At 42.1% G+C, this 10,314-nt stretch overlaps 1 pseudogene; it reads left to right on the forward strand.

Annotated features, from left to right (window-relative positions):
- Positions 1–9,747, forward strand: part of LOC109696899 (c-Myc-binding protein pseudogene) — a 31,091-nt pseudogene extending 21,344 nt beyond the window's left edge.
- The last annotated feature ends 567 nt before the right edge of the window (positions 9,748–10,314 follow it).

Consider the following 10,314-nt stretch of genomic DNA (forward strand, 5'->3'; position numbering starts at 1 on the left):
TATGTTTGTGAGGCTCACTTATATTTTTATTTGTGGTTGTAATTCTTTTTTTTTCCCTTTGGCAGGACTGAGGTTTGAACTCAGGACCTTATGCATGATAGGTGAGTCATGCTGCCAGCCTTTTTTTCAGTCTTTTGTGTGTGTGTGTGTGTGGGGGGGGTGGTACTGGAGTTTGAACTCAGGGCCTCACACTTGCTAGGTAGGCACTCAATCACTTGAGCTACTCTACCAGCCCTGTTTTGTGTTGGATATTTTTGAGATAAGGTCTCACAAACTTTTTGCCTACACTGCCTTCAAACTGCAATCCTTCTGATTCTCTGCCTTTGAATAGCTAGGGTTATAGACACGAGCCACCAGCACCCAGCTATTCATTCTTATTGTTGTGTAGTATCCATTGCATGGATTTATCATAATTTATTTTTTCTCTATTGATGGTCGTTTGGGTTCTTTCTAGTCTGGAGCTATTATGAGCTGTGTTGCTATGAATCTTCTTGAACATGTGTTATGGTGAATATATGTAAATGCTTCTGTTGGGTATATTTCCTTCTTTTTTTAATTAAATTAATTAATGTTGGTGTTCGGAGTTGTACCCAGGGCTTTATGCATGCTAGGCAAGCACTCTATCACTGAGTTACATTCATAGCCTCCTTTTAAAATTTATTTTTACTTTTTATTTATTGGCAGTACTAGGGTTTGAACTTGGGCCTGCTACTTGCTAGTCAGGCACTCTACCAATTAAGCCACACACCCGGCACTTTTTTTTGCTTGTTATTTTTCAGATATTGCTTGTTATTTTTCAGATAAGGTCTCACATTTTTTCCTGGGTTGAGTTTGGGTTGCAAACCTCCTACCTAGGATCTCCTGCATAGTCTGTATTGTTGGCATGTGGAGTCTGTGATCAGAAGACTTCCAAATCCTTTGTGTCCCACCAGGAAGAATCCATGGCAGGACACGTGGGTGTAAATAGAGTTTATTAAAAGTTAGGGAAGGGAAATACAAAGGGGAGCATCATGGGGCCCAGGTGGAATCTGGAGGCCAAGAGATGTGTCTCTTCTCCAGGTGCTTTTAAAATCTACCTTAACCTAGAGGAAGGGAGGAACCAGGTGATTCCCATCCAATAATCAGTGAGTGAGGACGGGCATGGGAGGTTCCCAGGCCAGATAGGTGTGGTCCCTGAGCCAGAGAATGGTCAATCTGAAACGCAATATTAAGTCATATATTTTCTAATGAGTCCTGAACTTTCCCTAGTTCTAGCCTGCCTCAGCACTACAGGCCTGTACTATCACACCCAGCCCCTCCTCTTTTATTTTTAATGAGAGCAAACATTTTTTGAGTGCTCATTATGTATAAATTTTACAACAGAAGGTTCTTGGCTGGTGGAGTGGCTCAAGTGATTCAGTGCCTTCCCAACAACTGTGAGGCCTTGAGTTCAAACCCCATTACCACAAAAAAAAAAAAAATTAGGAGAAGGTTCTAAGGGCATTACATTTTAGTGCCTTTTGTCATTTATGAGTCTGGAATTATTTCCATTTTAAGGTTAAGAAAATTAAGGCACAGAGAGATTAAACCACTAGCTCAAAGTCACATAGCTAAGGAGCAAGGCTTTGGCAATCTCACTCCAAGCCATGCAGACCTAAGTGCTATATATATACATGAAAGAAGGTTTTTTTGTGTTTGTGGTGCTGGAAATCGATAGTACGATAATGTTGCCATTTATAAATCGGTGGCCATTTTATCCTCAGATGTCACTTGAGAAACTTCCAAGGCCAGCCCCACCCTTAGCAGAAATTCCCACACTCTAAGACAACCCCACCCCTACCAGAGACTACCACACATGCGCTAACTTCTTTAACCTCCCACTTCTATAAAAGCCACGCCTGGCCCAGAATCGCTGCTGCGCCATCTTTTCCCTGGCCAGCCTAGCAGTTTGGGCCTGCGATTAAACTTTGCTGTATGAACGTGAGACTTTTCCTCATGAGCTTTCTTTGTGAGCGGCGTTTTTCCTAACAGAAATAGACTCCAGGGCCTCATACTTGCTAGATGAATACTTGACTACTGAGCTACATCTCCAGCCCTGAAAGGAGTTTTTAAGCTTCATTTATCATCACCAGACTATAATAAAGTCATGCAATTTTTTTTAAGGAAGAAAAAGCAAAGAAAAAAAGTCTAAACCATAAAGTTATGCCCACTTAGTACCTCTTGATGGAAATTCAATTATATACCTGAGTTGACTTTAAGGGAAAAATCTTTCCAGCCTGGAAAGAGGAACCTTTGGAACTTTTAACCAACTTTGGTTAAAAGTTGGTTTAAACCAACTTTTGGGGTTAAACTCTGAGACACCTTGACATGATCAACTGGTGCCTGTGCTCAGTCACCTCTGGGGATGCAAGTTTCCTGTTTTAACCACTGAAAACTCCGTGCATTTCTCTGTGTGTGTGTGTTTTGCTGGTGCTGGAACTTAGGGCATTGCACAAGTGTTCTATCACTAAGCTACATCTACAGTCCCTTCTGTGTCAAAACCTGCCTGTGCTTCCTTCTTTGTTCCTGGTACTGTGTTCTGAAACTGAAACTGGAGTTTTGGGTCCAAGACCCAAACTCCTGAGATTTCATGTGTTAGGTCTGGCCACCTGCCCCTAAACGCCAAATAAAGGGGCATGGTGAAGGTAGAGAAAGGACATGCCTTGGGAAGAGGCAGAGTAAGCACTCAGTTCATCTTCAGCCATCCTAGGGGTAGAGACATGAGCAATAGGTTTTAGAAGACAAAAGAACTGGGGGCAGAGGACAAAGAAATGCATAAACAGTTCCAGTCACAGGTGTGTTCTGATTGACCATTATCTCAGTCTAAAGGTTCTGGGAGAGGTTCCGAAGTTGTTTTCTGGATTTATTGTCAACTGTCAGGTGGTCCAAACTAAGGAAGGTTTACTGTGGTGGTACTTTCTGTCCCTTGTACTGAAGATGTTATCATCTGTCTTTCCTAGAATACAAAATGATTGCAAAGTGACTGCAGAGAGAATGGCTTAGACAAAGACAGATACAAAAATGGATGACAGATGCCATGCTTTTCTCCTGCTATTAGTTAATTCATGGGCCCAAGAAGGAGTCAGTGCTTTTCAGCAAAAGCAATTTGAGTGCCTCTTACAAAGCCACCAGCTCTGGTTATGCCCTTGTCTTTTCCCACATCTCTCATCTGCCCATCCCCACCACTGTTTACAGACCTCTTCCTCCTGCTCCCAGGGCTTTTTGAGTTAGGAAGATTCTCCTTGAAAATAGCGCATTACTTCAGACTGCTTCAGCATAGTTCAGATCTGTATTGATTCCCTGGGTAGTATTTCCCAAACTTGAATCATTTCAGAAACCACTTTATGGATTTTGCCATTCCTGTTTATCATTTATCTGTACTGAAGGACTGAAGGACGGACTTCCTGCGCGTGTCATCCATGCATCAGTACTATATAGTTACTTATTTTTCTTTTAATTCTTGGTTTTAAAGATTAAATCTATCTTTAAAAAATCTGAGAATTCAGTGTCACTTGACATAAATAGAAGTTAACTGTAAAAACAAATGCAATAAAATGATTAAATTCTGACTAGCTACAGTAAAAAGAAACGAGTAAATTAGGAAGTGTTGGAATGATACTAGCAGAAACTAAGAATTCCCTTTGAGTAATTCCCTATTGGAAGGGAATTTTTAAAATGTGCATAATGGGCTGGAGGTGCGGCTCAAGTGGTAGAGTGCTTGCCTTTCATGTGCAAAGTCCCAGGTTCAATCCCGAGGACAGCTACCAGAACTGGTGACACTAAAGGAGGAGGTCTTCAGAAGGGAGGAGGCTTTTGCCTGGCTTTTGTGTATTGAGTTCTTCATGTTGGCACAAAAAAAGAATTTTAGGACACTTTGCGGTAGAGATGAAGTTCATTAGCAAAGCAAGGCAAAGAAAGAAAAGATGGAAATATAGTATACAATCCGGACGTGGTGTCAGCACATCTGATAACAGGTGCAATGAGTGCTCTAACATCAGGGGTATTCTAAAGTGAAAAAGTGGGTTGAGGGTTTGTTTGAATTTATCTTAGGAAAAGTGCTTGCTTGCCTTTGTTCTGACACCCAATATAATACGTTGCTTTTGCTGCTACACTGTCTTATCAATTGGGCCCAATTATTACTAAGTTTGGGTCATGATGACATAGATGTTTGAACATCCCTTTAAACAAAACTTGGGTCCTGTCAGATGCTCCCTTCAGGACAGGTATCCATCCCTGTGATAAGTACTTTTCTTTATGGACACTTTTTGTGCCCAGAGGGTTTTTGGCTTTTATTTTGTGCCCAGGTGTTTTTCCAGGATAAGTATCTTTCTTTAAGATACACTCGCTCAGTTCTCAGTGCACACTAATTATTTTGGGGCAAGTGGACAAGGTCAGAGAGAGAGAGAGAGCTGCTCTTTTTCCTTTCTTTTTTTGTGGCACTGTTTTTTTGTTTTGTTTTGTTTTATTCCGGTACTGGAGCTTGAACTCAGGGCCTACACCTTGAGCCACTCCACCAGCCCGTTATTGTGAGTTTTTTGAGATAGGGTCTTATGAACTATTTGCCTAGGCTTGCTTGAACTGAGATCCTCCTGATGTCTGACTCCTGAGTAGCTAGGATTACAGGTGTGAGCCACTGGCACCCAACTCCTTTTTCTGTTTTTAATAAATTTTGCAATTTTTGAGGGAGTGTAAGGTTTAAAGCAGAAAAAAGCAGTATCTATGTTTTTAATCAAGTTCTTCATTAGTATAAATACTTATTTGTAAATTTCTGGCTGCTGTTTCTCATGCCTCAGTTTCCCTGATATGTTCTGCCTCAGTATCACAAAAAAAAATCTCACATATTTATGGGTTACAGTGTGGCTAATTTGGTATATGTATACAATGCGCTGACCAAATCCATCAACTCAAACATTTATTGCTCCTTTGTGTTGGGAATATAAAAATTCTTTCATTTGCAATGTTAGGGACCAAACCCAGGTCCTCATTTTAATGGTGCTGGTAAAGTCTGTGATTAGAAGACTTCCAAATTCTTTTTTTTTTTTTTTATAAATTTTTTATTAGGAAATATTCATTCTACAGGGGGGATTTGGAGTGATAATTCTAATTAGACTTATATTGTACATTATTTATATTGCTCCATCATCTCTCCCCGTTAGCCTCCTCCCCACCCCACTTAAAGCAATTGCAAGAGGTTATTTAGCTCTGTTTCATAAGACTTCCAAATTCTTTGGGTCCTTCAAGGAAGAATCCATCACAGGACACATGGGTGTAAATGGAGTTTATTAAAATTTAGGGAAGGGAAATATAAAGGGGAGCATGGAACGGCCAAGGTGGAATCTGGAAGGCAAGAGAGCGTGCTTCTCCTCTTCAGTGCTTTAAAAACCTATCATAAGAGGGGCAGGGGGGAGAAATGACCCAAACAATGTACGCACATGTGAATAAATGAATAATAATAATAATAAAAACCTATCATAACCTATGGGAAGGGAGGAACCAGATGATTTCTATCCAATAATCAATGAGTGGGGAGGGGAATAGGAGCTGGGTGTGTCATTACCTGGCTCCCTAGACTTTTGAGCCAGAGGGAGGAGCTGGATGAACTGGCACATACACTTATGTTAATTCTCAGGTGCCCAACCCTTGAGGGAAGGAAGTTTCCATTCTTTCTAACTTATTGTAATTACAATGGAGTTCTTAAAGCTGTCAGGGAGGGGTGTCAGTCCCAAACTTTCCCTAATTCTAGCCTGCCTCACTCACACATTAGGTAAGTGCTCTACCACTGAGCTATACCCACAAGTCCCTGTTCTGTCTTTTTGATAGTAACTATTCTTACTTTGGTAAGGTGTATCTCATTGTGGTTTTGATTTGAATTTTCCTGATGAGTAGTGGTGATGAGCAGTTTTTCATCTGTTAGCCATACGTATGTTTTCCTTTGTGAAATGTCTGGGTCTTCTGAGGTAGAGTCTCACAAACTATTTGTCTAGGCTGGCTTCAAACTGTGATCCTCCTGACCTCGGCCTCCTGAGTAGCTAGGATTACAGGAATGAGCCACCGGTGCCAGCTTTTAAATTTCTTATTGGTACTAGAGTTTGAACTCAGGGCCTTGAGCTTGCTGGTCAGGCATTCTACAACTTGAGCCACTCCACCAGTCAGACCAAGGTCTTGACCACAGTGATTCATGTATCTCCTAAAGCTGCCATTTTGGAAATCATTGGGATGGATGCATTATCTTGGAACTTGCTGAGTATAAAGGTTGGGGATGGTGAGGGTGAAAACCGGAATTTAGTGACAAACCTTGGAAAAGAGTTGCAGGTATTGGGTCTGAGGGATTAGAAGACAAAAATGAGCCAGTGCCCCCATCCCCCAAGAGAGCACTGTGAGCCTACATCCTGTAAAGGGACATGTGGTTTCATAAGTCATGGCCCCCTAAGGATGCCTCAAAATGCCGCAAGGTTGATAACCAGGAGGCTTTCGCAGGACTGTGTATATGTTCCTGCAGAGATATGTTAAAAGACCACTCACCCCTGACTCCTGACTCCCCTCCCCAACAAAAAGGACCAAATGAAAAACCCCTCTATGTAAACAACAGGGAGCTACCGATTTTCCAGGCTCCCTGCCCGTCTCTAGGGGCAGCTTTTCCTTGCTGCCTTGGGAGCCTATTCTTTCATGAAGGCAAGAACTCTCAACACCAGTCGGCAACACAGGACACTTACTTAAACCTGGGTTTCAGACAAACAATGGATCTCTCTCTCTCTTTCTCTTTTTCTATTGTTAGGGATCTAACCCAGGGCCTTGTGCATAGGTAAGCAATTGCTCTACCACTGAGGTACACCCCCAGACCTTGGTTTTTGAGAGTCTCTTGATATGTCACTCAGACTGGCCTCAAACTCAACCCTCTTGCCATAGCATCCCAAGTGCTGGGATTACAGTTATGCACCATCACACCTGGCTATGATGAATATTTTTAACTCTAAGTATGACTCAACTAAAAAGTCAACAGTTTATCTGATATTCAAGTTTAACAAGATGTGCAATGTGATTTGTCAATCTCAGCAGCCAAGGAACAAAGAACATAGTTGAAACCGGAGTTTTGACCCAAGGTCCAAACTCTTGAGATTCCACATGCCAGTTTCGGCCACCTATCCCTAAACATCGAATAAAGGGGAATGGTGAAGGCAGAGAAAGGAGGTTTGCCTGGGAGGAGACAGAGCAAGCACTCAGCTCATCTTCAGCCATCTCTGGGGTACAGGCATGAGCTATAGGTTTAAACAGACAAAAGAACTAGGGGCAGGGGACAAAGGTATGCATAGTTAAACAGTCCCAGTCCCTGCTGTGGTCTGATTGTGATATGAACATGGACAAGATGGACTCACTCATGTCAAGATGTGATAACGTCATGATGTGCCGGCACACAAAGCAAGAGCCTGAGCACGCACCCATCCAAACTGGGAACAATCATACACACCCAAGGATGTAACCAATCCATTCTGCCGCAGGACAGACCACACCCAGGGGGCATATTCCTGGTTGATACTATAAATGCTGACCAGCTGGACTCCCAGAGGTACTTCAGGTAGTTCTTTGCATCCTCCACACTCAAGCAATCAAGGGACCATCTGACAGCCTTACTGTGGACCCAAGCCCTCCTGGGAGAATGCTGCCCATGATCTTCCTTCCTCACTTTCACGAGAAAGCCATCCTCCTTGCTTGCACAAGAACCTGTTTTTGGTCGGTGACACTGAGGACCCTTTCCCCCTTCAGTGAGCCGTTACTTGTGTAACAATTCCCTCAATAAATGTATGAACTGAACTTGTGGCTCTGGATCCTCCTTCATGCGTTGAATGGAATTGCTGTGCTTGTGTGCACGCTGTCATGAGCCTGTTCACTATGGGCTGGTCTCATAATACTGGTCAGGCAGGTGGTCGGTCTGCTGGTCTGGTGGTCTGGTCCAGTTCTGGGAAGTTATCATCTGGAGGGAGTAATCTGTTCCTGTTTGAGAGGATTATTCTGGCTCTGGATAATTGTCTTCACTGGAAAGGTGGCAGCTCCAGTCCATTGTCATAAAGATGTTATCAGTTCTGTCCTTTATGGAATCCAAGGTGATTGCAAAGTAACTACAAAGAGAATGGCTTAGAGCAAAGGCAGATACAAAATGGAGACAGAGATGCCCAGCTTCTCCTGTTTTCAGTTAATCCATGGGACCCGAGGAAGAGTCAGTGCTTTTCAGCAAAAGCAGTTTGAGCATCTCTTACATAATTATAGTAACAAGTTTAGCCCAAGGAGGGGGAGGCAGTTAGAGGGCCTGTGGGAAATCCAATCCCTGTCACTAGGCGGCAGTAGAGGACTGAGCAGAACAGAGGACAGGCGGTGGAGAGAAAAGAGCAGACATCTGTAAGTCCTCCAGATCTTCATGTAGAATCTCAAATTGAGCTAGTAAAAGATAGGGACAGGGCTGAGGATGTAGCTTAGTGGTAAAGCACTTGCAAGGTCATGGATTTGAGCCCCAGCACAAAAGACAGGGACAGGGAGCTCACAGAAGAACAGCTTGCACATGACTAATAAACATGAAAGAATGAAAAGATGCTTAGTCTCACTCATTCATCTAATAAGCCTAAAATAAATGAATTATGTTTTCTCAGATTGGCAAAAATTAAAACATCAGAAACAACTAGTAATACTCAGTGTTATGAAAAGTGTGAGAAAGAACCGTGTGAGTGGATGGTGGTGCCTCATCTTTGGATTGATATCAGAATGAGAAATGTAAGCCGGCCACTGGTGAATCATGCCTGTAATCCTAGCTGCTCAGGAGGCAGAGATCAGTAGGATCACGGTTCAAAGCCAGACTGGGCAAATAGTTTGCAAGAGCCTATCTGGAAAAAACCCATCACAAAAAGGGCTGGTGTAGTGGCTTGATGTGAAGGCCCTGAGTTCAAGCCCCAGTACTGCAAAGAAAAAAAAAAAGAGAAATGGATGTAGCCTATAATCAATGACTTAACTACCAGAGATTTATCAAAGAGTTTTGCTCTCCCTTGTATGTGGAGACATATCAATGTTCATTGTTGTGTGTACTATGCAAAAACAAAGTGAACAGCCAAAAAATCCACCAAATAAACAATGACATATTCAGATAATGGAATACTATGCAATCATCTAAGGAAGGTAGATCTGTCCAGGAAAAAAAAATCAATCCAAATGGAGCAGCATTGTTTCACAGCACTTAACACAGTCAGGAGGCTGTTGTTAATCAGATCTCAGAAACTCCCAGATTCCAGCTAACACTTGGACTGGTCCAAATCTGCAGTTTCCTGAAGCATTATTTACCTCTACTGACCTTCTGTACAATAGATTACACCCAATCCTTTTCTTACAAGATGGCTCAGCCCAGTCTCCTGACGCCGCTGTCACTGTCACTACGGCCCATTGCAATGCTGCCAACTCGAAGCGCAAGCAGTTCCAGAGGTACTTGGAGAAGCCAGGGGTGCTGGACACTCTGACCAAGATTTGGTAGCCTGATATGAAGAACCAGAAAAACTTAATAGTGCTCTGGATTTTTTTTTTTTAAAGCATCACTTAGGAGCTGTTACCCCGGAAAATCCAGAAATAGAGCTGCTTCGCCTAGAATTGGCAGAAATGAAAGAAAAATATGAAGCTACTGTAAAAGAAAATAAAAAACTGAAAGCAAAGCGTACTCAGTATGAACTACATTAGGAAGAGAAGCCTGCTGAATAGGATTCTTCTTAATTGAAAAGATACTGAAAAATGACTTGAATAGTTTGTATAGTATATAATATTTTCTGAACAGGTGCTATAAAACTCTTTTAATATGTTAAATTCACTTATCACACTTTAACTGTTATAAACACCATGTACTTAGAATCACCAGTAAAAACTCAATATAACTTTCTTTGGTCTTAAAGCAGGAGAGTCCAAAGTAAATCCTGAAGAAAATCTTAAATAGTCACCCAATTCATTACTTTAAAAGACATTTTGTTTATTAGCCTGATTAGGAATGATGGTACTGGTTATATTTTAGCTCAGCAATTTTAGAATGGAGCTATTCCTTGGTTTAGTTCAGGATAAGAGAGCATAGGTGCGATCATGCTTCTCAATGAAGAGTGTGTTTATATTCCGTCAGCAGCTCAGAGATCTGTGTGATTTAAAATGGTTTTGCAGTGGCCTGTGCCTGTAATCCTAGCTACTTAGGAGGCTGAGACCAGGAGAATCATGGTTTGAGGCCAGCTTGGGCAGGTAATTCAAGAAACCTCCATCTCCAAGTGACCAGAACAGTGTGAAGCT

This window comes from Castor canadensis, chromosome 1 (assembly GCF_047511655.1).
Source record: "Castor canadensis chromosome 1, mCasCan1.hap1v2, whole genome shotgun sequence".
Taxonomy (NCBI): domain Eukaryota; kingdom Metazoa; phylum Chordata; class Mammalia; order Rodentia; family Castoridae; genus Castor; species Castor canadensis.